The sequence below is a fragment of the Conger conger genome, chromosome 1 (genome assembly GCF_963514075.1).
Source record: "Conger conger chromosome 1, fConCon1.1, whole genome shotgun sequence".
In the NCBI taxonomy this organism is placed as follows: domain Eukaryota; kingdom Metazoa; phylum Chordata; class Actinopteri; order Anguilliformes; family Congridae; genus Conger; species Conger conger.
Window position 1 is genome coordinate 73806666 of NC_083760.1, and position 27127 is coordinate 73833792.

At 42.3% G+C, this 27127-nt stretch overlaps 1 protein-coding gene across 7 annotated transcripts in view; it reads left to right on the top strand.

Annotated features, from left to right (window-relative positions):
* Window positions 1-27127, top strand: part of sema6e (sema domain, transmembrane domain (TM), and cytoplasmic domain, (semaphorin) 6E) — a 115341-nt gene that overhangs the window by 45269 nt on the left and 42945 nt on the right. For all 7 annotated transcript variants that reach the window (XM_061246715.1, XM_061246706.1, XM_061246740.1 and 4 more), the window contains one exon: window positions 11389-11558. The gene's annotated coding sequence lies outside the window, so the exon portion shown is untranslated. The remainder of the gene's footprint in view (window positions 1-11388; window positions 11559-27127) is intronic.

The window sequence follows — 27127 nt, forward strand, 5'->3', positions numbered from 1 at the left end:
GGAACATGATAAATTGTGACCAAAGTGAGCCTTGTCAAAGCATTGCATGTCTTAAAAAGCTCCTGTAATGCAGAAAAGGCCTACATGCGTATGCTGTGTCATGTTTGAAGCATCATTCAGTCAACATACTTGTCATGTTTTTTTTATATATATATTAGGAACACACACTATATATGGCCTCATGACTATTAGTACAAATGAGCTTTTAAGTCAGCCTTGTATTTTTTAGGCAGTAGAGTTCATGAGAGATTGATATCCAGGACAGATGAGGGTTTAGACAAAAGGGGAGAGGGGTTTTGGGTGAGGGTTTGAAGAGGAGCTGAAAGATAAAAGTTGTCAGGCTTGTTGCTGAATTAGTGCTGCTGGCTGTTCATTTCTCCACTTGGTAATGCTCCCTCCATAGTTACCACTGAATGAGTGAAGCTTATTGTAAAACTGTAGAATTATTTTTAAAAGCCATTTTTTCTTTTTCAAAATCTTCTGTGCTTGTGTTATTGCATACACTGTCAGTATTTGGGAGTATTATGTAACAGTGTGCGTGTGTGCGTGTGTGCGTGTGTGCGTGTGTGCGTGTGTGCGTGTGTGCGCGTGTGCGCGTGTGCGCGTGTGTGCGTGTGTGCGTGTGTGCGTGTGTGCGTGTGTGCGTGTGTGCGTGTGTGCGTTTGATATCCTTCAAAATAGTAAATAAATGAGTAAGACTGCCAGATTACCTGTTATAGATGCCAAGAACATTATGTGACTGTTGTCTTTTGAACCCATTAAATTCATTCATAGCATAGCACCCTGGGCTTCCAACTGTCAGCTCTTAAATTTGTTTTTGGTTTAAATGCAGAGATATTATGCTGTGTTTACTTTCTTGGAAGCAAATTTGTCTCCCAGTTTTGAAAATACACAGCATAAATCTTTACCAAAAATAAGATGCAAACATTCTTCGAGATTTCACCTTTTCTGGCTTGTTATGAGTAAACGCATAACTTGTGGGCTGAGTTGGTGACATGCTCATGCCTTAAAGGTTATTTCTTAAGATGTGTGCAATATCAAAATTCTTTGGAGGTTTGATTTCACCTTTCAGTGTTCCCTATATTTTACTCCTGTTGTGCTCCTAATTCCATTCATAACTTTGTTTTCTAAAAACGGGAGTTTTGGCTGTGACCACAGAAAGTCAAGATCTGTTCCGCTTAGAATGTCAGTTGCTTAGTAAGTGCCTCAATTCTGCAAATACTGATTTCTGTGCTGATGTGAGAGCTACCTAAAAAGCAACGCTATTATTATTATTATTATTATATATATATATATTTTTTATAAACGCAGTACCAATGCTACTTCTCCCTATTGCCAGTGCCCATTTTTACAGCCTAGCTGTACAGGATTGCTTGAAATGTGGGGTAAATCAATAGGAAATGTTAGTTTGTTGTCATAAGAGGCTTAAAATTGCTGTGCTTGTCTCTTATTTCGGTATTAGTTTCTTGGCTTTTTGAGATACCTCTGTAAGCCCACTGAAATGGAAGATGATGGACGAGGGAGGGGCAGTAAAAATTACCTCAGTTTTCATTCCTAGCAGCATCCCCCTGGGCAAATGTATAAAACTAATCCATCTAATCTGTCTGTGTATGTGTATGTGTCTGTGCGTGTGTGCGTGCGTGCGTGCGCGTGCGTGCGTTTTTTGGCAACTGCTCACTGACTTCACACCTCAGAAGAGAAACAACAGAAATAAATTACTTTAAAAATGAAATGTCCTCACGCATTTCTTCTCTGTCAGAGGGTAAGATTATGCTGACATTTTTCATTTAGTCCTTCAAACTAGTGTGCACACAGCCTCTTGCTCTCTCACTCACACCACACACACACACACACACACATACAGATACTGTAAGTGAAGTCTCGACTCTAGGCCCACACTGATCTTTCAAATATATTCGATTATTTTAAATTAAGGGAATTAGCCAGCAAGTGGTCTGGTAAAACCTGATCACTGAGCATAGTATGATGCATCTGTCAGCACATTGTTCGCAACAACCCCTTTGTTCAACGAACATACAGTATCGTGTGGACATAATTGACAAGGACTGGGGAGGTGGGGTAAGGATTCTCAACTCTCTGACTCTTTAATTAGCCAGATCTTCCTCTTCCGTTTTACCTACTACACTCGTTTCCCACTGGTATTTAGATGTCTTTACCCCCCCCCCCCCCCCGTGTAGTGGGGCTTTCTCTCTGCTGCTGGTGTAATGCGTTCTTTAATAAAGACACAGGTTGCTAAATCGGGAGTGTCAGTCTCTGTTGCATGGTGTTTTCAGGGTGATTTATGGTCGCTGGAGTTATTAGATTATGGGGCCCAGCTCTGCTCAGAGTGGATGATAATTCTGGTCTGCCACCCCAGGGAACAAAGAAAGAGCAAGCTTTTCATTCCGACATTCTTCTGTTTTTCCCACATATGGTATGAAAATGTTTTATCCACAAGCTGGTTTAATGGTGTTTGCCATTCCGTTTCTGGTATGGTTGAAAGCATGGCAGGAAAAAGGAGTCTTCCGTTTTCTGTGCATAGCTCTGCAGGACCAATAAAGAACAGCTGGGTTTTTCTGGCTTTTTGTAAGGTGCTCAGTTCTCACTGTCCAGTGACCATTTTTAATGATGGTGAGCATGACCTCATCCTTAATTTACTTTCACTACAACCAGTGTAGTTGTAAATGAGGGCGAATGCACAAATCATCTCATGCTTTGTTGCCAAAGTCTCCCCGCTCCTGTGCCGTCAGTGGGTATTCAGCACTGCCTGCTAGCCTGCCTAGTAACAATTGTCTGTCTTACATACGAGTCCCTTTTGTCTGCTTGACAGAGGGACCTCCGCACCGCCCACTTTCCCAGGAACACTGGGTTCTGGAGCTAATTGGAGACTAATAATGGAGTCTTCTTTCTTTCTTTTTTCATTCTTTATTTCCACTAGCAGGCTGTGAATGTGGAAAAAAGTCAATAACAAACAGTAATCTAATGGGGAAATAACATCTGACTTAAACATTACTGTTGATGAAGCATTACAGTTGTGTGTGATATAATGCAAGCCATCTGCCCGGCTTTAAAATATCAGCAATTCTTTTACACACATGGATGTATAATAGAATTGTGTGTGTTAGGTAAAGGGTTGACACAGACAGGACTGGAAAGGTGGGGCATATTGTAGGTAGAGGGAGCACAGAGAGGTAAATGGAAAGGGGGTTAAAGTCAGTTTGTTATCCTGAATGGATGTGTTCCTCTGGCATTTAGCATCCGTGAGGACAGCCTCCATCAGCAGGCAATGCATCCATGTGTCACTTTTTAGTCTGGCACTTCACATACACTTTACATACTGTCTGTAAATACTTGTGTGCATACACAGGTACGTACATATGCACTCACACTCCCACACATTGACTACACACAATTGTACTCTGCTAGAAATGAAGTGGAGAGGTCTATGTTGAAGTCAGTCAGAGACACCAGACCCAAAGTAGTGTTAGCAAACATTAAATGATCTCTGGACTTTTTTGGTTTCTATTTGCAAAGGTCCACTGCCTGCGCATACAGTAGCAATCCTCCAGTTATTTAACACCATCCAGATTAGTCATGTTTCACCACATATTTCACAGGAGGAACAACTCAATCAGAATTTTTCACTTTGCCATTGTGTCATCCCAAAAGAGCAGCATCGGAGGTTGTCATTAGAGTCAAAGCGCTCTGAATTATGTAGCTGCTGAAGCCCAAAAGAAGTTGTCAAGTGCCTTCACACCAGCAAAGTGTGTCCCATTTTTGTCAGTATAATTTTGAGCAAAGACGCATTGAATGCACCGTTACTGTGGCAGTATGGCCCCCCCTGCTGCGACGAGCATGTGTGTTCTTGGCTGAAGTCTTCATGTTCTTCTCTTTTTTTCTGCAGTTTTCTCTTCCTCAATCTGTCTTTAATTCCATTTCATACTTGCGCTTTGAGGCCCTTGGATCGCTGGTCTTTCTTGTTAATGGATTTTACCTTTTCACAGCGTTCTTTTCCTGGGGCTCAAGTGTTTTGGTCTGCTTTATGTGTTTTTTTTAAAGCTGCAATTAGTCTTAAAGCACACCAGTCTTCATCCTTGAGTAAACAAAACAAAAAACAAGAGGTTAGGGTCTTTATATTCCAGTAGGGTGTTTTCCAGTGATGCTGGCTTTGTTGTAGTTTTTTTTTTGTTTTTTTGTGTGCCCAATGTGCACTGTCTGTGTGTAACAAGGTAGATTTGTTAAACAGGCCAGCCACCTCAAAGAAGCTCCACGAAAACAAAATTATAAGTTGGTTTTTGTAGATTTAATGAGTGAATTTGGAGTAGCAAACCTCCTCCATTCAAAATGTATGATGTCTAACAAGATCTGAGAGACCAGGAAGTCGCCACAAAATGAATAATCATAGTAACGAGGCCTCACCCTTTCCACATTCTGATGCCGGATTTCTCTTAATGATTCAGATTTCAGATGGAGAATAATGAAAATGACAAAAAATGCCTTCTCCGTAAATCTCTCTGTTCCCTGAATCTCGTTAAAGACACTGTCATTATAATGGACCGAGACACAGATAAGACACGACGGCTGAGTTTGCGGTAATGAGTCTCCATTGCGATTTGTGGCTTTTGAAATGAAATTTCCCTCCAACACATTGTATGTCCTTCCCATACCTCCCAAAATGAGGTTTTGTGTTTCAATCGCATTCTCCTCTGGTGGGCCTGACATCAGGTTTATTTCAGTCCTGGTTCCCTCATCTTTATTTCCAGATGGATGAGGTCACAAATTGAAATGTGCAGACCTGGTGCTTGCTAAATATCTAATTATCTGGTTCTTTAATTCATATTTTACTGTTAGCTTTATTATTTATCTCCAGATCAAATGGAGCTTAAGAAATGTATGTGTGAATTGCAGTTCGGTATGGACTGAAACTTTGAGGAGGAAGGAGCTGAACAAGGAGTCCATACAAAGTGTTTTTATTTTGGTGCCTGTGACTAAGATTTCCATTGTATCATGGATTTACAGCACAATTCAATATTAACTGAAATGTGTCCAGTCTGATATTGTTGGCATGAAGAGGTTTTTTTTAATAGAGCCAACTAGGGCTGCGGCACATCGAATAGGTGTAGAACTATCTCTGGCAAGTGGTGGTCGGTTTTGTTCTTTCTTTTCGTCTTTAATCATACTTGATACGTCTCCAAACTTAAGTGAAATCCTTCCGGGGGAGAAAAAACATCACTTGTATCTATTCAATGTTGTTAACTTAGCTATTAGTTTTGAAAAACACATTGTTTATGTTTTCGCTTAGGTTTTTATCTACGACATGGAAACAGCATGGCCATATTGCTGTCATATCAACATTGAAAAGATACGAGTGACATTTTTTTCCCCCCGGAAACATTTCACTTTGGCTCAGAAAACTGGAGATATGCTACCGCATGAGGTATGATTAAATAAAAAATTTTAAAAATGAAAGAAATCTAACACTGCATGCTGGAGATAGTTACTGCGCTTTGCCGGAGATAGTTGTTACTGCCCAGTATAACAAAAAAATCACCCAGCCCTGGGGCCAACTGCTATCATTTTAACGAGAAGGGCTGCATTTGACAAATGCTTGCTCACCTGTATAGCCTGTGATGGTGCATGACTAATTACTATGTAGGGTGGGAAGGATAATCTTGGGATATGTAGTTGTTGTGCCATGAAGGCTCTCCCTCAAGATTAATGTATTGGCTTATCGGGATGCAGCAGGTCACATTTTAATGTATGCAGCATCCAAGGACTGGGAAGATGGGAGAAGGGGATCGATATTTCCACTCAGTGTGCTGTAATGAGTGTGATTGCACCTGGCACAGACTGTTATTATATGGTGGTTATTCTGCCATCACCTGACCCACACCTCGCCAGGCGTTACCAGGGGCAACTGATAAACAGCAGCCAAGGGACTTACGCGCACGCATATCATTCGCACTCTTAGCAGATGCACATTCATACAGATGTATGATGTGAACAAATGGCCTCTCTCTCTCCCTCAGCCACACAATTTTTGTTTTTCAACTTTGCTCGGTGTGAGAAAACCGGTCCGTTGCTGAAAATGTAAAGTGTGATCGGATCCTGGAAATGAGACATGAATTCAATCAACCTGGTTACATTGCCCATTTAATGCATGGACCCCTGTATGGTGCTTGGATAGGAGAGTCAAGAATGTTAAATGAAAGCAAGTCTCCACGCATACATCCTCCCAGTTAGCACAGCTGGAGACAAACCCTATCATTATACATATTAGATCTGGATTGTCAAATTGTATTGCCAAGAGGCGATTGCTAACAAGATACTTAGGACATAATGGCTGTAGATGAGGGTTGGTAAAATCACCAGAATTATTTATTCTGCACAGAGCCCTTTTCTTGCCTTTGCACAGCACAGCCATGCTAAAATGCAAATTTATCCAGTACATATTGCGTATTGCATCTGGTGCTGATGTATGGCCTATTGTTTGGAGCCTGTGCTTGAAGCTTTGAAATTGTGCTAGTTTGTTGGGCATGTGAAAAAATGAATGTACCGTGTAACTCAACCATACCTGTATAAATGGGCTCTTCTGCATGTAATTACAGGTGTTATTTTTCAACCTTTTGTTTGTCTACCAGGTTTTTATTCAAACAAACAAATGTCAGTAATGGACTCTGTAATTATGTATGCTTTATGGCGGTTACTCACTGCAGTCCAGAGGACAACCTGGAGTGACCCAGCCAGGCATCCACACATGATTTTGTTGTATTATTAAATAGGCCATATCCCATAATGCAGACTGCATTGTCTCACAACTGTCTCAGTGCAGTGTGAACTAAAGTCTGCTTGACCCCCTCCCTCCCCCCCCCCCCCCCCCCCCCCCCAGGCTGAAATTAATCCAATTAGTAATCCATCAGGACAGCCTTCCCACGCTAATAGAGAATATGACAGCAGCCCCTGCATTATTAATGCTTCCATTTCAAGACCCCAGGGCCGCAGGCGGGAAGGTCCGGGGGCCATTCATCACTGCAATGAGGCGTCCAGCTCACTGCCTGCTGGAGCTTTTAAACAAATTGCTACAGAGATGGTGCAGGGGGAGTGGATGAAGAGCAAGAGAAAGGTAGAGATATGTAGGGCCAAAAAGAGATAGAGAAGGTGGGATTGAAGGAGGGACACAGTAAAGAGAAGGGGGGGGGGGGCATGGTTGCTGATGTATGCAGAGATCGCTTAGCCAATGAGCCAAATAGAAGTGCTAGAGTGGCTTGTTAAGCGAGGCTGTTTTCAGAAATTGGGTTTCTGTTTGAAACTGTTTGGTGAGAAAATGAAGTAATACAGTGGTCAAACGATTTCGCTTAGCCATAGCGGTGACTATCTCTCAAAACTCACTCAACACCACATTCAAGTCCAAGCAGTCCTGCTTTAGCCTTCTTGCATATTAATAATAATAATTATAATAATCAATAAAGTAAGATAATCTAATGAACTATTGCTATTTTTGCAGATCGGAAGTAATTTCACTATTGTAAGGCTGCACCAGATGAAGAACTGCTGGCAAAGATTTTGGCAAAAGCTAAACTGGGAAAAAAGGTTTAGACCTGTTTATTTGTTGGCGGATTGAAATTAAATAGTGTGCTGCAGTTGGAGAGAACATCAATTGGTTTTCAGTTTCAGTAGGGGAACATGACTTCTTTACCTCAATTTCTGGGGACTCGGCAGCAGTCTGGTACAAAGAAGTATATTCTCATTCAACTAACACTTGCTTTAAGAGTTGTGTTAAGAGAACCTTACATCTAGAGCAAGGCTTACATTAAAATGAGATGGTTTTATGACCATAAAACTGCAAAGAAGTCAATTTTGTTCTTTGTTTTTCAGTATATACTTTTAAGTTATACTACTGGGAACAAGATTTACTGATTTCAGATTATTGGATTATTCTGAATGTGCCCTGGGGGAAATCACCCTTGCCATTTAGGTACCATTTTCTGGTGAAGCTTGCCCTCTTCTCTCTGTAGGCACAACTTATTCTCTTGTTCACATGAGTGTTCTTTCCTTAAAAAATTAACCACTAGAATGTATTGTTAAATACATTTAAATATAGTTAATAAATGCCAGTCCCATCAACCAGTACAGTATGTGCATGTTTTCCCGGGTTGCTACACGTAATTGTTTTTCAGCACTCAGTGGGTAATGTGTGAGTGAACGTGGTGAAGAAACATGCAGTCATGCACGCTGTTTCATCACAGCTGCCACCAACTCCGTTATCTCTGCAGTTTGCAAGTGGGCCCTCAGATTACTAGTTCTGTGATATGTAGGCTTCATTATGCAAAAACTATTGTGCCATTCTGTTGGATCTTCCGTTGTGCTGTGTGGAATTCCCACACTTTTCAATTTCAAACCGAAGTTCTTAAATGTTTAGGAGAGGTAAGCTGCTTTCTGTGGGCTCATTCAGAGTTTTTGGACATGATGCTTCAGCTTTAGTGTTGGTTTGAGTGATTTGTAAACAAATAGGCCTGACTACTGCAGAGGAAGGAATTCATTGCAGCGATGAGATTATGCCACACGCAGTGGTGGAGCTTGGGTATTAGGACAGGGGGTGCGGATCAAGTTTAGGGGGGCCCCTATCAGCCAATTATTTAAGAAAATTGCTGTGACCAGATGATGTGTGTCTGCCAATCCATGACAAATCAGTCATTTTTGCTATTAGTTGTCAGGTCAGGCCAACTTGACCATTTTCCATTACTTTTTATACTTTTTACCTCGTTCCTCGCAGTAGTGAGGAATGGTGTATACAAAATTTTAGGACTGTAAATGTTGAAATGTTACTTAAATGTAAGTATAGCCTGTAAAATGCAGTGAAAAAGGACAATACCATTGTTAACTTCAGCAATCACCCAATCCTCTCTGTTGAAGTATGCCGGTTTGCCAGTTGAGTAAATGGAAAGAAGCAACATAGCCTACGCAACTCAGTTTTCCTGAACAGATGACCGGAAAAAAACCATCTTAAAATGGCCAAAGACAAATTCATACATATGAAAATGATGATCCAACTGTTGCTACACCTAGGACATTCTCTCCTTGCAGCTGTCCATACTGGATATCACCCTGTCCTAAACTCACTCAAAAATGCAGATGGACTCTCTCATTGTCAGTTATCTTTTGTCTTCCAAGCTCTGATTTAAGTGACTGAAGGTGTTCTACGAACCTGTCATGAAACCCCTAGGCTAACAAAAATGTACATTATTGAATTAAAAAACAAAAATAGAAAGACGAAAATAACACCTAACTTGTAATTGCAATTATTATTAAACTGTAACCTATAGCTGTTTTTGGGAGGATAAACTTTGCGAAACAACCTTTGTATGGGCCACTTATTCTGATCAGAAAAGGCCTCCCATACATAGGCCTGTAGACTACAGGGCCCATAGCCAAAGGATTTTAAGCCTGTTACTAGCCTCCTGGTTGATGGAAAGATGCATCACATATGCAAATGTTTATTTAGGGTTGATGTCTCTATTTTAACATCACCTTTAATGACGTAAGAAGAACCCCTGAGGATATTGGGTAGGCCTATTGAAATTAAAAGAAATTTGGAAAGAAATTAGCAAAATCATTGGGATGTCCATCTCAATGAATATTGTAATTATGCCCTTGGCATAGGCAATGTACAAAGAAAGTCACATAGACCTGCCGCAATGTTCCGGCCATAGGGGATTCCTTGAGGGAGTACCACTACCACCGCTTATGCAATGACCATGCAGAATCAGAACATTTTCCACTGTCAGATCACCATACTTTCATCAGGCTCCATTATGACAAATCTCTCAGGTACGTTTCTGGCAAATTTGTCCAGTACATTGCCTAATAAGTTTGAAAGCACTTGGAAAGGAATTTGAATCACTGAAATTGCCATCAGCTATAAATGTGGTCTATGGATTTTCTAGAGTGTGAAAGCAAGAGTTGGAGTGTGTATCCAATGCAGCTGGATGGCGGATGAGGCTTGTGTGGCTTAGAGAAAACTGATTTCATCAGGGGGCTGCTGGTTGACATCCCAGAAGGACACTGCTGTTGTGCCCAAATAACTTTGTGTTTGCATTGCTTTGCTGCTGTGTATGTGAATAATATATCAAATGCAAGCTGAAATATGAGCCCAGGGTAAGGGTGTCTGTAAGTAAATAAACAATGCAGTGTACTGGTGTGGAGTTCACTGCTTCTTTTTGAACATCTTCACATTTTCATTGGACAGCGACATGGTGCAGTAAATGTCCAGTCTCAGTCCATGAGGAATGCAGCCTCTTGCTGTGGGCACCTTGTCAGGAGGCCTGGGAGGTACAGTTGGCAGGTCATGCAAAATTGTCCCTTTGCTGCGGTCAGCTGGGCAACCAGGGGCAAACATCCAATGCGCAGAGACAGGAGGTGTTTGCATTATGACTGAACATCAAACAAGTGCCGGCTCTGTGGCCATGGGTCCCTGGCTGCCGCAGGGAGAGGTGGCCATGCTGTAATGCTGGATTAAACAGATGTCACTAGTCACCCCTGGTAATTACTGACCTCTGTGATTTTTGTTATTATTTTGTCTTTGGCTGTCTTTCAGTCACGCTTATTAGAGAAAAGTGTAATCTACATATGGTGTAAGGGTACGAATGGAAAGAAGATCATGAGCTTTAATCCCTGGTGGCTCAGTGCTGTCACACCATTACCAATTACCAATTGTTATTTAGTCATCCAGCAGATGCTTTAAGCCCAAGTCACTTAGAAAATGTTTTTTAAAATATGGCTACTTTGAGCTAAATACAAAACAATGATGTAATTTGAGAAGGTGACATTTGAGATGTTTGTGGAAAACAGCCAGTGAGTCTGCCTTGACTGAATTTGACTGATTGGAGAAGGTAATTCAAGGGCAGGGACGAGCCAGGACTGCTGGGGGCGGCTGCTGCAAGCGTGGGGGGATTTGGGCAGCCAGCTGGCAGGAGGACGCTCAGCAGAGGGGTCTGCTGTATGATGTCTGAGAAAAGGATTTGAGCATTTCAGCAAACCCAAAATCTACCCGCTCTCTCCAGTAAAAGAAGAGGAAAAATGACTGTTTAAAATGGCAGAATAAGGACCTTCCGGTTCAGCAGGAAGAAGTCACAGATGTACCCATGCCAAGCTAATACTTCTCTTGAACCCCCAACAGCTGATTTTATGTTCCTGCGCTCCCTTCCTTATGATTCTGTGGCCGCTTTGGACGCGGGGTACCCAGCAGTACAATCTCACAGACTGCCCTGCATGAAGCTTGGGGTGGTCCCTCCGTTTGTGCTCTGCAGCCCGCCAGTTAGGAATTGCCTGTCATTGTCAAAAGTGATTATGATTTTAACAATATATTTATGTGTTTTTTTGTTCTGATAGAACATTGCTGAAGGAGGCCATCTGAAACGGTTCTGAGGGGGTCCAATCCCCCACCACCACTGCTACCATCACCTTAACATCCCCACCCACTGCACCAGTGAGAGCCACAGAAAGTGAACCTGAAGGAACCAGAAAGTGATCATTCAGTTGGACCTCTGAGCACGCAAACCGTGAGTATTGGTCCCTGCCACTCTCCGTATTGTAACATGATATGCCACGCACATCACAATGGAGCTCATTGCCTGGTTTCGAGGTGTAAAGGTATCTATATAGACTTCTCATTGGTACAGATGCATGTCGGCAGATGTTCTTTGTCATTGGAATCACAGCATGTGTGTGTGAAATAGCTCGGCCAAAAATTGGGCTGCATTCCTCCAATCTGGGGTTGATGGGAAATGAGATGTCCCACGGAGCCAGTGGAATAGTCCGTCAGTGGCACACCTCTGTCCCTCTCCAGACATAATGGCCCTCTCTAAGGGGACATCCTGGCCCTGTGCCTAAATGGTAATGCACAATTAGGGAAAGAGTGGCCCCATAATGATGGTTCTGTCACTGGCAGACCATTTCATGTTATCTGTGACATGGAGACTCTTGGTGACTGACCTAATTTGTAGGGTTCACAAAATATCTTCAAGTTTCTAGTGTAACAAGTACAATATAATGAGTGTAGTTTCATGCATGGGCAACTTGTGTTTTCTTATGTTCCTTTTGGGATCGTAGCATGATGGAACCATGGTACTTACGTGATGATGTCCATTGCAGGCAGTCTCTTTGTCTTATATTTATTGTGTCTTATAATGAAAGAGGTGTGATGACAATCCTCGGGCCCACAGAAGCTTAACATGCAGTCTATGCCTGTCTCCTGCCAGTAAGAGAATAATGTGCGTAGTGTTAAAGGCTCAGTGGAGGTTTTTACATGTGTGCGCCTCGGTACGCTCTGGCCTTCCCCCAGTGCTGACCGACCGCTGTACAAAGGATTTCCCCAATGGCAATGCTGCGCTGGCTGTAGTGAAGACCACATAAGGGTTTACATTCAATGCTTTCACTTTGTAATCGCTGCCTTTGTCGCCTGATCCCCCCCCCCATTTGGCCCGGGGTCTCTTTATGCGGGGGGCCCCATTGTGAACCAGCCCGAAAGAGGCTGTACACAAGGCTGCCACGTCCAGACCCCAGGTGTACACCGCACAATTCAGACCCCTGTCTGTCAGGGCACTGTGAAACGGGACTGCGGCGGAACAGCACAGGGGCTGCACGGATCTTTATTTCAGATGACAGTTTTGCTTTGTCGCGGCCGCTGTCGAACTGCCTGCAAAGCGAAAGCAAAAAGACCACAACTCAAAGTGGGTGGATAGGCGTGAAATATGATGGGACTGCGTGCTGAATGGCTGATTGTCACGCCATCAGAGCATGTAGGTGCGGAAGCCATTTCTTTCATTGCTTTCAGATCTGCCTCCCACCTCCTCGACAATACAGTGCTGTCACCCACCCACCAGGCCCAAATCATCAGACGATGTGTGAAATTCTTTTCGTATATTTAATGCATCACAATTCACATTGTTTCAACTTTGCTATAACATTAAAATGGGCGAACAAAAGAGAACTGACTTACCGCAATGTTTTGCTTCGCTTGAGGCCTGTTGGGTAGTATTTGTGGCCAAACACAAAACCCATCAAGTCTGCCGGAATTTGATTGCCTATGCACGAGCCGACTGGCATTACACTAACAATCCAGCCGAGATTTCTCTGTGGGATTATGTAAAACTCCAGAACTGTTGCTTGCAAGTCATTTCCAAGGCAGCCAAATCCTTGCGAGCACTCTTTTCTTTTCTTTTTTTCTGACGCGTTGACCTCCTGAAGGCACGACGGGGCTCCTCCGCCCTTCAGTGCGCTGGGACAGATTGGTGTGAGGGAGCAGATGGTGGCTGGGAGTTGCCACCGCAGCACAGAGTTGATACGGATTGATCCTCCATTGCCACACATGCTCCACTAGTGTAATCCCGGCATCTCCCCTCCTTCCTCCTCATAACGCAATCACTGATCCGGACCGCTTAATCATGAAAGATGGTCACAGTCTCTACATTTACCCCCCCTGAGAAAGAGGGAAAGGAATGTCAAGCATGGCACACTCAGGCTGAGGGCTATATTGGCTGTAAATCTTTATAGCAATGGCATATCATAGCTAGCCACTTCAGAAAATAACTAATAATTTTTACACCTCTCTATTGTTATCTGTGCAGCGTATTAGTGCTGTGCAGGGCACATGGTATTCAAACATACAATTTTACAATTATCAGAACTCAAGGGCATAGGGCAAAGGTAGTATTCTGTTTTGAGAAATATGTTTTATTTTTTATGATTTTTATACAATAAATTCATTTTAGTATTTCAGTGACCGTTTGGAAGGAATAAAATGTAAAAAGTCAACTACTCACTTCAAAGAGAAATATAATGAGTTTCTCATTTCTTATCTACTTTGCATCTTTCAATTGATAGCCAGTGAAAGCCCCAGGTCTGACTCAAAAGAGTTTCTAGGTTAAAAGACAAAACTCTCAATAACACTTTTGTTTCAGGGCAAAAGGGATACAGCATATGCAGTTAAACCCAAAAGGGGAAAAGAATAATAGCCCATCTTCCCTGTAATTTAATTACAAAACAAGCCAGCATCGAAGCGGGGCTGGCTTTTGCCGTAGGTGTAGGTGATAATCGCAGGCTTTGGCTGCTGTCACCTAGAGATTGGTGGGAGAGAATACCCACAATGCCTCTTCCCACCTCGACAAAGTGCCTCTTCAACTCAAAGTATTGATTCTTGCAGATACAGCTTATCCTCCAGGAGTCTGAGCAAGGAAACTCAAACCCATCCCTGGGATCCTTTCTGTGGGCTGACTTTGACTCTCCTCGTCCAGTCCTGAGGAATGGATACAGCGAGCAGCCTGACAGGACTTTGTAGGCACTTGACCAAAGAGGATTCAGCTGGAAAACAACACTGTGATTTTGGCCTCAGTCTTTGAGCACACTGTCGCATTTGTCACTGTTCCTTTTAGCGCACCCTAATTACCGGTGTGTCAGCCGGTCGAACACTGTCACAGACAGCTACCACTCCTCAGCTTATTAGGAAAGGGCCCGGCTCTTGTATTTTGTTTTTGCCATTGTTGTGCATGTCACCCACAGGGAGTGGAAGGTAGTGAGTGTGACAGCTAATGCATCCTGGGAAGGTGGTGGTGTGTCTCTGTTGAGAGGAAGCCATTCGTATAGGCTCGGAGGCCCCTGTTAGTCTGTGAAGAGAAGCTATGGTTGCAACACCTGGGTATCCTGCGGTGCAGTTGAATGATTATCGGATGTGAGGTGCTGAGAAATATGGGAAAGAGGATTGAGAAGAGATGCATTGCTGTTATACCTCCATGTTATATCGCCCATAGCTTCCCCATGAATGTGATGGATAAAAATGAAATGGTTGTAATTTTTTCACCTACATGCTTTTAGTGAAGTTTCTTCCTTTTTATCTTTGGCTCCATTGGTTGCATGATCCCTCATAACCGTGGTACCCCAGTCATGTTTTCTATGATGAATTAAGTCTTGGAGGGCTCAGATGTGAGGGAAAGCTCATGCATTTTTGCAGCGAAAAGCTAATAACCTCTATCAGAAAACAACATGCTTGAACATCAGTCCGCAAAAGAGCATTTTATGGTCTGATAACACACAAGCCTCGCGTACTGAGACTTACATTTGTCAAGCATCCTTTGAACTCTGAGAAACCAGTCTTGCTCTCTCTCTTGCATCCTTTGACTGGGCTGCTTTTCATGCCAAAGTTGTGTGGTGAAAAATCTAATTCCCTGACGTGACAGCAGCTCTTGTGAAAGCAGCCCCTCTCCCACCCAGCTTGTATGTGTCTGCAGTGACTCTCTGGGAATCGCTCAGAAGATTCCAGAAATGAGAGCTATGACAAACATACATGCATCAGTTTCCAAGGGAGGTGGCGTATTGAAAACCACAGAAACTACTTTTTCATAGGCATTAACAACTAAGCTTATTATCTGCAGCAAACCCCATCTCAACGCCTACTCCCTCGAAGGCATCCAAGCTGTTGGCCTGCTTGCTGTCAGAGAGAAGATTAATATCCATTTCTATGGGGTGACTGTTTTGCTAGAAACAAGTCCACCTCCCAAGGCATTGTGGTGCTGGCCACCCTAGAAGAGTTGTTCTAGTTCTATGATCAGGGTCAAGTGGAGATTGACAGAGCCATTATTTTAGACCCTGATGTTGAATCCATTCATCAGTCAAAACCCTACATAATTTCTTTGGAGCAGTTGAATCTAACATGACAATCCAATGTTTGTTTCTAATATTAATAATTATTTTGATTGTTTGTATTTTGAATGTTCCTTCACTATTTGCATGTTTTTCCCCTTGATAAACATGTTTCTATGTAAATATCTCAACAAATACATTTTACCATCTGGAGTGATCCTTTTTGCCGGTTTCCTATTTTTGGCTACTTATTCACACCGTCCTCACATAGCATCTTCTTGTTTCCTGTAAGAACAGAAAACCCAGTCCATGCAAATGTGTGTTAATCTGTGCAAGGGTCACCAAGCAGGGGACGAGAAGAACTGTCACCTTGCCCTGAAAATGTCATTGAAACTTATTCCAGGAACAATGATAACAGCATAAAAACAAGTTACACATGCCTGGTTTGCAAAAGATGGAGAGATTCCCAAAAGTATCTTTAAACAATAACATACTGTAGGCTCTCATCCAAAAGTACAGCTGTACTATTCAGTTAAACTGATATTTGGAATATGGACATTCGCTTATGAAGCATCTGAAACTGGATACAGTTATGCCAGATAAGAGCATGATGGAGGAATGGACAAACATTTTTATGTGCAAAGGTCATACAGGCTTTTTTTTCATGGATGTGATTTGTTCAAGTGGGATGATGTTTCCCCTGTCTGTAGACCTCTACCCAATTAATTTGGTCTTCTTTTGAGTGACACCCTTTGCAAATTAATTACCGGTTAATAAGTTACTGTACTTCTTCACAAGACAACAAGGCCCTTCTAGAATTTAAGACCTGCAGCCTCTTTCACAAGTACTGTTTGTCCACGTAATAACTCTCACCATATATGTAATGTGGTTCAAATATTTGTGGCCTAGTTCTAGGCTCACTGTGAACCATAGAGGTTTTCAGAGTTCTCAGATATTTTCAGCATTTGGGTTTACAATGTACCATATTTACTCTTGAATAATTGATTTAAGTTTTTTCTTATTTAATGGAAAAGACATTCAGTCCTGGTGATTTTGGAATTTAGAAATAGTTCCTAAATGGATAGCTGAACAAAAAGACTCCAGAATTGAAAATGTGTTCAAATTACTTAACTATACTACTCTACTCCAGCAGTCTGTGAAAGGACATCCCAGGACACCAATTTTTAAATATCACTTTGTGAAACCAACAGCCCTGTAGGTAATCTGCATCATGACCCTGTGTTCTACATGCCTTTCCAAAGCTCAAATGAATCTCAAATTATCTTCTGTTTCCTACCAAGACTCTGTAAACAGTTCTGTTTCGATTTCTGAGTCCAGACCATTTTAATATCTCATATTGGAGTGACTATCAGCTGATTTTATACCTGAGTGACTGGAGTAGCAGATGCCCAAACAGGGCCACTGCACCTATCTGGAAGAGCACATGAATTCACGGTGTTTGACTTGGATGGTTTCACAAGGATAAGACGCATTTCCATGCTTTCTTGTTTTTTGTGCGTATCTATCCATTTGGACAATTACACAGCTGGGACAGACAGTGCCTTCCGTTCTAACATGCTGTTCTCAAAATCGGTCATAAGATGAGAAAATAGAAACAATTTCACAGTGTTTTAGCCTAGAAAAGAGGTTGTGACATTTATTTGTATTGCGGTTCAATATCAGGTCTGAAAGGTTGCCCAAAATTCTGGTCCACATGTAGAAGCACTCTACTAGTCTACAAGGAATCTGTGCAAGAGGGAGATTACTTATTCCTGGAAATGAGAAGAAATTGTCAATGGTGATTGTGTATGATTCTCAAATTTCTGGGAGATGGGTAAATGGTGATATTTAAGCACGGCAGTCAAAAAACAAAATGAACGCATTCATCCAGAGTGGCTTTTCCATTTACTTGGGGCAATACGCTCTTCTCACTGGGGTGCTTGATTTGTGTACATCTGTATCTCCCGCACCAAACTCACATATGCACCACTCCCAGTGTCACCAAGAGTAATAGATCCCCATTCCCTCCTGCACACACACTAATGAGAATTTCAAATCCAGCAGGCAGAGTGCATTCATCACACACACCCACTCGACGACGTCTTCGCCATGGCTTAACAGCATGTATGCACCACTGTCTGTATGTTATAGATGAGGCTGTTTGTCTCCTTTGCTTCCCGGCATGTTTAAACTGCCGAGTTGGGGTTTAGATGCAACAGAGATTTCCTTTCTCCTTCTTTTCTCCATCCTTGGCCGTGTCTGTTTCTCCCACGTTCTTAAGGTCAAATAATGTGCATCAGTGCGGGTGTGTTTTAAATTCAGGGCCTCCAAATGCACAGAATGCATTCAGGTGACGGATGAGGAGGATATGAATCATGTATTTTCTGTCCTGATTCAAGCCGACACCCTTGTCATTGCCTTTATCCATTTTCTGCATTTTAAATAGTGACATGTTAGTCAGGTACTTATTCTTTTAAATGTGCACTTGCGTAATTCCTAAATGGAGTAAATATGGTTTTGGCATTTGGCATAATTCTCTCTGTGCAGTAATGAGATGATTTTTCCTCCATTTTTTGGGTGCCTCAAGCCAGTTTTGCAGCAGCAGTCCCACTTAAAGGTGTCTCAGAACATTTTCTCCATCTTTACTTGCATGTCCTTACCTGATCATCTCCTTTCCAAGAATTATCAGACTTTACACTTTAATAATTTATAGACATTGCTTGAAAAAAACATTTATTTTGCTATTATGTGAAATAATGACATAAAAAATGCTAAGCTAGGAAGCATCTTAGAAATCCTGGCCTTTGATTGCAAAACATTTAGCATATACACATAGTATATACACATAGTGTGCAGTGATGATTATACACCACCACGTTTTTCTGAACGGGGTCCTAATATGTTACTTCTAAAAAAATAAAAAAATAAAAAAATCTTTTTAAATTTAAAAAATGGTGGAAATGCATTGAACAATACTATTGTAGGCGATGAGAACCAATTATTTTTAGAAAAATTGTGGTTTTTGGCTTTTGCATAGGCTCATTCCATGAATGTTGATGGTAAACAATTTGTTTAAACTGGTTTGAAGCAACATTATTCAGCAAAATTACTTCTGATGGTCATTTGTTCCAGTATTTAAGGTAACATGAACTTTGAGCAGTGTCACAGTGACACAATGGCACGATGGTAGGAGCTCTCTGAGATTGTTCGTAGCCGCATTGTAGCCTTACATGATGCCGGTTGGTCACTTGATTAAAATAATCATCTGGTGACATAAAAGTTATGACTTGGCCCACTCAAGTCCAGACCTTAATCCGATTGAGCAAATCTGGGATTTTCTGGATACCAAGATAAATTAATCTGTTGTAACATCGAAAGAATCTCTTTGGAATGAACTTCAAACCATATGGAATGGTTTAACGAGTGAAGAAAAAAATATATTAATGATTAAATGCAAAGCAAAGGATGGCCACACTAGATCCTTTTAGACTTTTTTCTCCAAAAGCGACTATTATTATTTTTTTACAATATATTGTTATCTGTTTACTTATGACTTACATCTGCATGAACCTATATTACATGAAATAAATACTTGAATAGTACTTGGTTTTTGATTTATCTTCATTGTGTTAAGTGTATCATCATCACTGCACTCTACTGTAGTTGTGCGTCTCTCTGCACTCAAGGGAACGGAGCGCAACAATGATATTAGGTATTGTGGAAAATGCATGAAATTAAGTTAAAGAACTTGTGCACTTGAAAGTAGTTCCAAATTAAGACCATTAAAAGAGAGAGAGGATGCCAGCATATGCCAGTATATGCAGCCTCATATTTTGTTATGGCATCAATCTGACATTTCATGAATCAAACTGTTGAATAGCCTAGAATAAACAGCCATGTGTTAATGCAAGGCCAATTAAGATTACATTTAGTAGCCTGGACTGTGTTTGCACTGTTAATCTTCTGAACATGCTAGCGACGAGCACTAACCCTATGATTCTGGATAGTTAAACTACTTTTACAATAGATTCAGCTTTGTTATAGATGGGTTATATGGGCCACACATGCATACAGAGAGAGACTCAATGTGACGTCAGCAGTTAATTTAACAGTTCATTTAATTATTCTGTGTAGATTGCATTAGAGAAAAAAATTCAGATTTCCTGTCTGATAAATGTCTTGTTGTAATCATTTAGATCTCAAGTGTCAATTAACGACTCATGCATTAAAGGCAAGGACCATCACCTGTTAACATCATGGCATGATATTCGGGCGGCTTGTAGCGTAGTGGTTAAGGTAAATGACTGAGACAGGCAAGGTCGTTGGTTCGAATCCCAGTGTAGCCACAATAAGATCCGCACAGCCGTTGGGCCCTTGAGCAAGGCCCTTAACCCTGCATTCCTGCATTGTCTCCTGCTAATCAACTGTATGTCTCTCTGGATAAGTGTCTGCCAAATACCAATAATGTAATGTAATGTAATATTCACGTGGAACGAAATTGTGTTTACTTTTCTTTTCTTGAGGTGTAGATGCAGTACCTACTGACTAATTTGAAATGCAAAGGACTATATGAAAATAAAAAATTTTATCCAGTTCTCCTAAGGAGGGAGAAGTGTAGAGGAAATAGGCTAGTCATTAGAAATATAAATATGACTTAGAAAAGTAGGCGTACAGAATCATTTTTTCAGATTCATCAGAAGCGAGAGATTATTCCACCATGGCACTACAGCATCCATAATATCTGCAGTGCAGTATGGCCATCAGGTGAAGACGTAGCTCAGTGGCTGTAGTGTCATGTACTGTTGCTTGTTTTAGGACTGCAATGACCAGTGGAATGTTTGTGAAGCTTCTGATTACTGAACTAGGTTAGTGGGGTTGGCAACCCTGTGGCAGGCTATACAGACGTTTTATAGCCTGTGCAGTCATAAACCTTTTTATTGCAGTGTGCTGCTTGAAAAAACTGAAAAGTCTCCTCTTACCGTGTGTGTGTGTGTGTGGGTGTGTGGGTGTGTGTGTGCGCGCACGTGTGTGTGTAGGAGCCATGTTCGTGGTGTGGCCAGAGCACATCCAACAGAATGTTTTACTTGAGGTCCATTTTCAAATGTGTTTCCAGAAAACTTATGTCAAGCTCCAGGTAGCTATACATATTAAAACATCATTTTAAGGTGAAAGGCTAGTCGTTTCTCAGAGATTGGCCCTAGGGCCTCTTTAAGTGCTCTTCTGAGCTTGTGTGCGATTTAAAATGGTGTGGGAAAGCTGGAGAGGAGCAGGGAGGCTACAGTAACCCTTTACAGTTTGTGCAGCAGCAATAATTTGCATGCATTGAACCATTGATTATGACGAGCTCACTGTCTGAATCTCCATGGCTACTATAAAAGCCCTCTTTTGTATTCTGGAGACAGGTGCTTCTCAAGAACTTAAGCCCTGTGTTTGATAGGAGGTTGGATTTGCACTTTGTGGTCTGATTCAAATGACAGAGAGTGCATTATATTTCTATGCCTATGCAAGGGGAAGGGCTTTCCAAGGATGGAAAGCAACAGCAGTAAGCAGCCAGCCAGTGGAAGCGGATGCCCCTGTGACCATGCTGCATGGCACCCTGTTTACCCTTAGACCTGCTCACTGTTCTGTGAAGGGGGAGGTGACTACATTGGAGAGAATAGCCTGACGCTGTTAATGAGATGCGAATGGTGTGTGCGAGATGTGCCTTCCCGGCGCCGCCAGCACAATGATGAAGTATTTCATCTTAGTGGTAATTGTGAAGCATGCAGGCGCGATGATAGCATTACACTGAAAGCATCCCCATCTCAGTGTTTTTTATTTTTTATTTTTCAGGGCTCCATTGATTTATATTTGTGCGCATTAGCATTGACTGCTCGGATTGGAAAATCATTCATTTAAAAAGTGCATCTATTGTGTCCAGACAGAGCCTACTAAAGATTCCAGGAACAATGCCGCTGTCACCCCCTTCATGCCTCGCACTTTTTTTCTTATTAGCTTTGAAAAATGGGTCCAGGATTGATCTGCACTGCGGTAGCAGTGTGAATTTACAAACCTGCGTCAGAGAAAATGAAAGGTCCATTTGGCTTTGTGTTTCCAAGTATTGTGCCTCGCAGAGACAGTCTTGTATCTTTTGTTCTCAGCACTGCGTTTGACACACTTTCATCAAGACAAATTTAAGGACAGTAAATGGCTTGCCAGAGAACCAGGTTACATTTTTTTGCCATTGACAGCCCGGAGATACTGCTGAGATTACCCAGATTACCCATGTGACCCAACACTAAAGTGAAAATTTTTTTCATGTTGGTCAATCAATGTTTGACAACAACAGCCTCATGATACCGGAGCTAATGACGTTCCACTTCTAGTTTCATAGATTAGTAGTATGGGTCAGTCGGTTTTTGCTTCTCCAACATCTCTTGTTTTGATATAACATATAATGCAAATGAAAAAGGGCTCAGTGAGAAACCAGTGATCTTCCATCTTTCCAAGTGTTCCCACTATTAAGTGAAGGGTGTTGATTCTCAGTTGAGAATAGATTCCTGTGCCCTCATCCCTTCCCTCCATGGTCCCCACAGGCTCCGGTGGTCATGGCCCTAGTTGGTTGTGTTGGGCCTGTAGTGAGTGTGAGCTGTGAAATCACAGCAGGGACAAGTCCGGTATGTTCTCACCATCTCGATCTCACCTCTGTGCCATCACATCCTGCGTCGAGACCGTCTGTGGAAGTCATACTTCTTGTGAGCTTCTCTTGAGGAAACCAGAACCGACAATAAGTGAGGAGGAGGCGCATTTCTGCTCTGGATGGGAGAGCGGGGATCCCTCTCAACTCTGTGCGACACAGAGCCTCGTCATTGAAGCGTGACATGAGGTCAATAGCCAATCCCAATGAAGACCCTGAAATCTAATCAAATGTAGTGGGTAACTAAAATCACAGAATATCAATCAATCAGTTGATCAATCTGCTTCTCAAGCCTGAGATCCACCAGGAAAGGGGAAAACTGTGCCCCGCACACCCCCCACCACGTCGCCTAGTGCTGGGGAGGCCTCTGGCCTTGCTAAGCATGGATTGTAAACAATCCACTTTAGGATGAGTTTTTGTTTGCCTCGTCCTCTCCTCCCTTTTCCCCCCTTTCTCTCTATCCACGTGACGTTTTTCATCTTCCCAGCAGGAGGGGAGCGGATATCATTTTCATCTGGCTGCACTCGCCTCCCCGTGGGGGGCTCTAGCTCAGTAACGTAATGACAGGCCCCAGATATTGTATTCTATTAAGTGTGGGGCTGGCGACGTTTCTGTTTCCATTGTTTAGCTGTCAGGAGGAGAGGATGCACCACAGAGTATTGGATTGAGTAGATTACATATATATTTACACACAGATGGGGGCAGTCTGGCCCGATCGGAACGGGCAGACAGAGCTGGAGGCTTGTGATGCAGCAGGAGTGCAGGGCACTTGCGGTGCCCGGGACCGCACTCCCCACCTCTGCCGCACTCAGGCAGACTCCCCAGATGCAGGCTGAGCCTGCTCGCATGGCGACAGTACCTTTTATATTCACCTTGGGCTGTTTGTGGGGAAAAATACATATATTTCTTGAAGTGTTGTGCGTTTTATTTAATTGCTACTTGACATTTTTCAGAGCCATTCTGCCTTTCCTGATTTTTTACAAATGGAATCAATTTGTATGCATTTGTCCAAGGTTTCTAAACACATTGTTTGTGCTTTGCCACCAGCTAAATTTCAGTCTGGGTATTCTTTAACAAACTCTGTAGGACTTATAAATAAATGTCATGTTATGAATAAGGACAGACTTTCTATATTTTTTTATTCTGGCACTACCTCAAAGAAGAAGTAACTTATGCTGGAATTTCAGTCACTTGGGTAAGAGGCTAAAATGAGAAACTACTTTTACTAGCCTTTCTCAGGACAACGTTGAAAGACAGACAAAAGGTCTGTATGAACCATTATGTCTTTCACTGCAGTAAGGAATTTCTCTACAAGAGTAATTCTAAAAGCAAATTCTGCTTTCTATATTGGCAGTGTAGGTAAATGGTTAATTGCCTGCAAGTAGTTCTGTACCGAAGATGCTTTCGATAAAACGGGTTTGGGTGGTCAATGTGTGTGCATGGGAATGACCTTCAAGGGGAGGACATTTGGCAGAAAGACTTTTGGATGGCCAGTATGAACAGAATGGTAAAGGAATTATTTATTCAAACCAATTGCATTATTGAAAACTTATTGGCTGCTGTCAACTTCCTGACCAGCTCAATCGTATTTCAGATACAGCATCAATTTAAAAGATCAGTGAATATTATGCAAGTCATTGCAATAGATCAGCAGCCAGAACATTGATTTCTTACCATGATCTTATATTTTAGCTATGCCACACAAGACGTCGTCTATATTTTGGAGTGTGTGCGTCCGCAGATGCCTGCATGCTTGTGTGTGGGTGTATTTTAATGAGCAATTTAATTAACATGTATGACTGTTGAGCTACCGCTGCAGGTGTTTCAATATTGATTTGTGTGACTGCCATAGTAGCGTGACACTCTTAATTACAGTCTCAGCTGGGATTGGCTGCTCATCGTGCCCCGCTCTCCCCCCTGTTGCTCGGTGCAGTGAGCGATTGTGCTGCAGGTTTGATTGAGTGCACCATGGCACTTGATGATGCGGTGTCTCGTTTCCTCCATTGCCCCCCACCTTTCTCCTAGCTACCCAAACGCACATCCGCCCACTTATGACATCCTCAGGGAATGGAAGTCTGAAATCATGCTGTGTACTCCACTGTTTGGCACACAGGATGACTCCAGCAGTCAGGTTTGGAGGCTGTGGGTTTGAAGTGCCGAAATAGATTGGTAAAAATAGATGAAGCCGCACAAACTTCAACACAAACGAGCACCTTTCCCTTTCAGGGTGCTTTTCAAACGCTAGACACTTTTGTACCTCATCGCTACTCTCTAACTTCCTTGGGCAAATGGATAGGCTGGAGTTCCTGTCTTTTTACAGAGGGTATTGTTTATTGGTGACACAGGAATTACTTAGTAACTAGCAAAACTCTTGTTTTCTTTCCAGCTCTTGTTCTGTGTGTTTTCCCCACGCCAGTGTATGCCATGGGCTGACCATTGCATGCTTTCAGATGGTAGACAGTGAAAGAAACGGGGGAGAAAGGGTGAGGAACTACTTTTCTGGTGAGCAGTGAAAAATAAACATGGGTGTTTTTTCTGCAGCTGCTGAGAGCATTTTTACATGGGGAACATCATCCTCCCACAAATGGTATCACTTTTTGAAGTTTTCTGACATGAATAGAATGGATAATGCTCTCAGTGATTCTCTTTATCGATCTGTCTCTTGCTTACTGTCTGGCTGACATTCTTGTCCTGAAAGTAGCTTTCTCTGTCATAAGAGGCATTTATTTTCTGCTGCGAGAATGTTAAGAGAAAATGTGCAATCAACATTCATAACAGGTCCTTCAGTAGTATATTCCTTCCCTAGAGCTAGGCCATATTGTTTTGCCTTTTGGAAGTAGCTACTTCAGTAAGCTGTCAAGGCTTGGAGTATCAGTCTCGAGATCATTTTAGCATGTTGTTACATTTTGTTTCCCCTTCTCAGAATCCCTCTGGTTGCTCTCAAAGTACTGCAAGCAGTCCAGATTGGTCTAGTTCTGTGATTAAAACTGAACTAGCATTCCAGAGTCTCCCACTGCACAGCGAATGGCAGTTTAAACACTGCAGTGGAAATGGGAGCGTTGGTGGAATTTAAGCTCTGAGAAATTTGCCCGTGGCAAATTCACAAATTTTTTTTTTTTATTGCAGTACTTTCCTTGCTTTCACTTCCCTTTTCTGCTCCTGAGAGAGATACTCTCCTGCTGGTTTAGTGTTAAATCTAAGACAGGCACCGACAGGGAGGAACTGGTTGCTTCAGGATTTAAAAGCCAGTACCTCCAGGACCCTAGGTTTTCTAGACGAATGGTAGGTGGATTCTAGCTAGGACAGGAGGACAGATGAATGGTAGGTGGATTCTTACTGGGACAGGAGGAGAAATGGCACTCAAGAATGAGCCTCCCACTATGTCTGAAGTGAACAGGCCAAACTGTGGACAGTCGGGGGGTGGAGGGTAGTGACTTCGGCAAATTCATAAATTGGCTATGACCCTGACTGACAGATCTGGACAAAAGCATTCCCATTTTATACCTTCCAAGCCAGTGTGCGGATGAACGGAGAGCTTCAGTGTCAGTGAAGGTGTCAGCCTAAATGTACAGACACCGTTTTTTGAACCTTCATTTTTTTCCTTACCGAAATTTAAATAGACAGTTCTTTCATGACTGACTTTGCATGCCAAGGAAGCAAAATGACAGCTGTGAGATCAAGCTCTGAATTAGAATCATATGTGTTAGTCAGTTTTATGGTCCTGATGTGTTGATCTGCAGTAGTTTGCTTCCCAAAGATTTTTCTGTGCATTCCACAAGCCTGCAAGATAAGTGGCAGTAAACAAGTTGACACTAAAGTTGAAATGGTAACGTGATTAATATATCATCATAGACAGACATCGTGTAATCAAGGAATATACAGAGTGGTTAGGACATTACAGTCATTATATCATCATTTAACATTCACACTGCCATCATTTAAAAGTGGCCAAAGCTCTGATACTCCTACCATGAAATACTCGAGTCGAAATGAGAAGCACTCTCTGAAGAACAGTGCCAGATTGCAGTTTTGAAGGACCCTTTTTAAAAGTAAAGAAGTAGCAGCGCTGTCTTTCAGGTTTAGGATTAAGCTGTGGTGGGGCCTGCAGGCTTTAAATAAATGACCCTACCCCTGGCATATATCCATATTGTACAATGTGAATTGTGTTCAGTGCTTTGTTCGAGCACTTTTTTTATGGTACTGCTTAGATTAGCTTCTGAGGCCAATGAGAGTCTGACATACATCCTTCAAACATTATGAAATATCCCACAGGGTCATTTGCTGATAATGGCCCTTTCTTTCTTTATTGAACTTCCAGCTTGCCTCTGTGGTGCCACCGTGGTTAACTACTGGAAATCTAATTGGAGAAGTTCCCCTCTTCAGGCAGCCTGTGGGGGATTGTTCTGGTTGATTTGCTCTACCAAGCTGAATGTAGAGCTGCTCCTGGAGGAGGCCTTGGGGCCGCCCCTGAGCGGGGTTGTACGACGCCGTGCGCGGCTAATCTCCGGCCATGTGAGGCCCATCATGGGACCGTGTTCCGATATCGGCAGGCATGATGAAACAAACACAAGCAGGTCAGAGATGATGCGGCCCCAATGAACAATGGGCTCTTTTGTACGCTGGGTTGTACACAAGATATAGGTCTTGTCTTGTTTTCCCCCAGCTACTTAAACAGCCTATTTATTGCAGCACCTATTAGTGAGGGTCACGTGTTGTCCTCCAATGTTTTGGGACCGGATTATTAGCCCCAGAACCCTCCTGATTAGATATTTTTGTGGAAAAACATTTTGTGAAATAAATCACGGGGGGTGCACTATT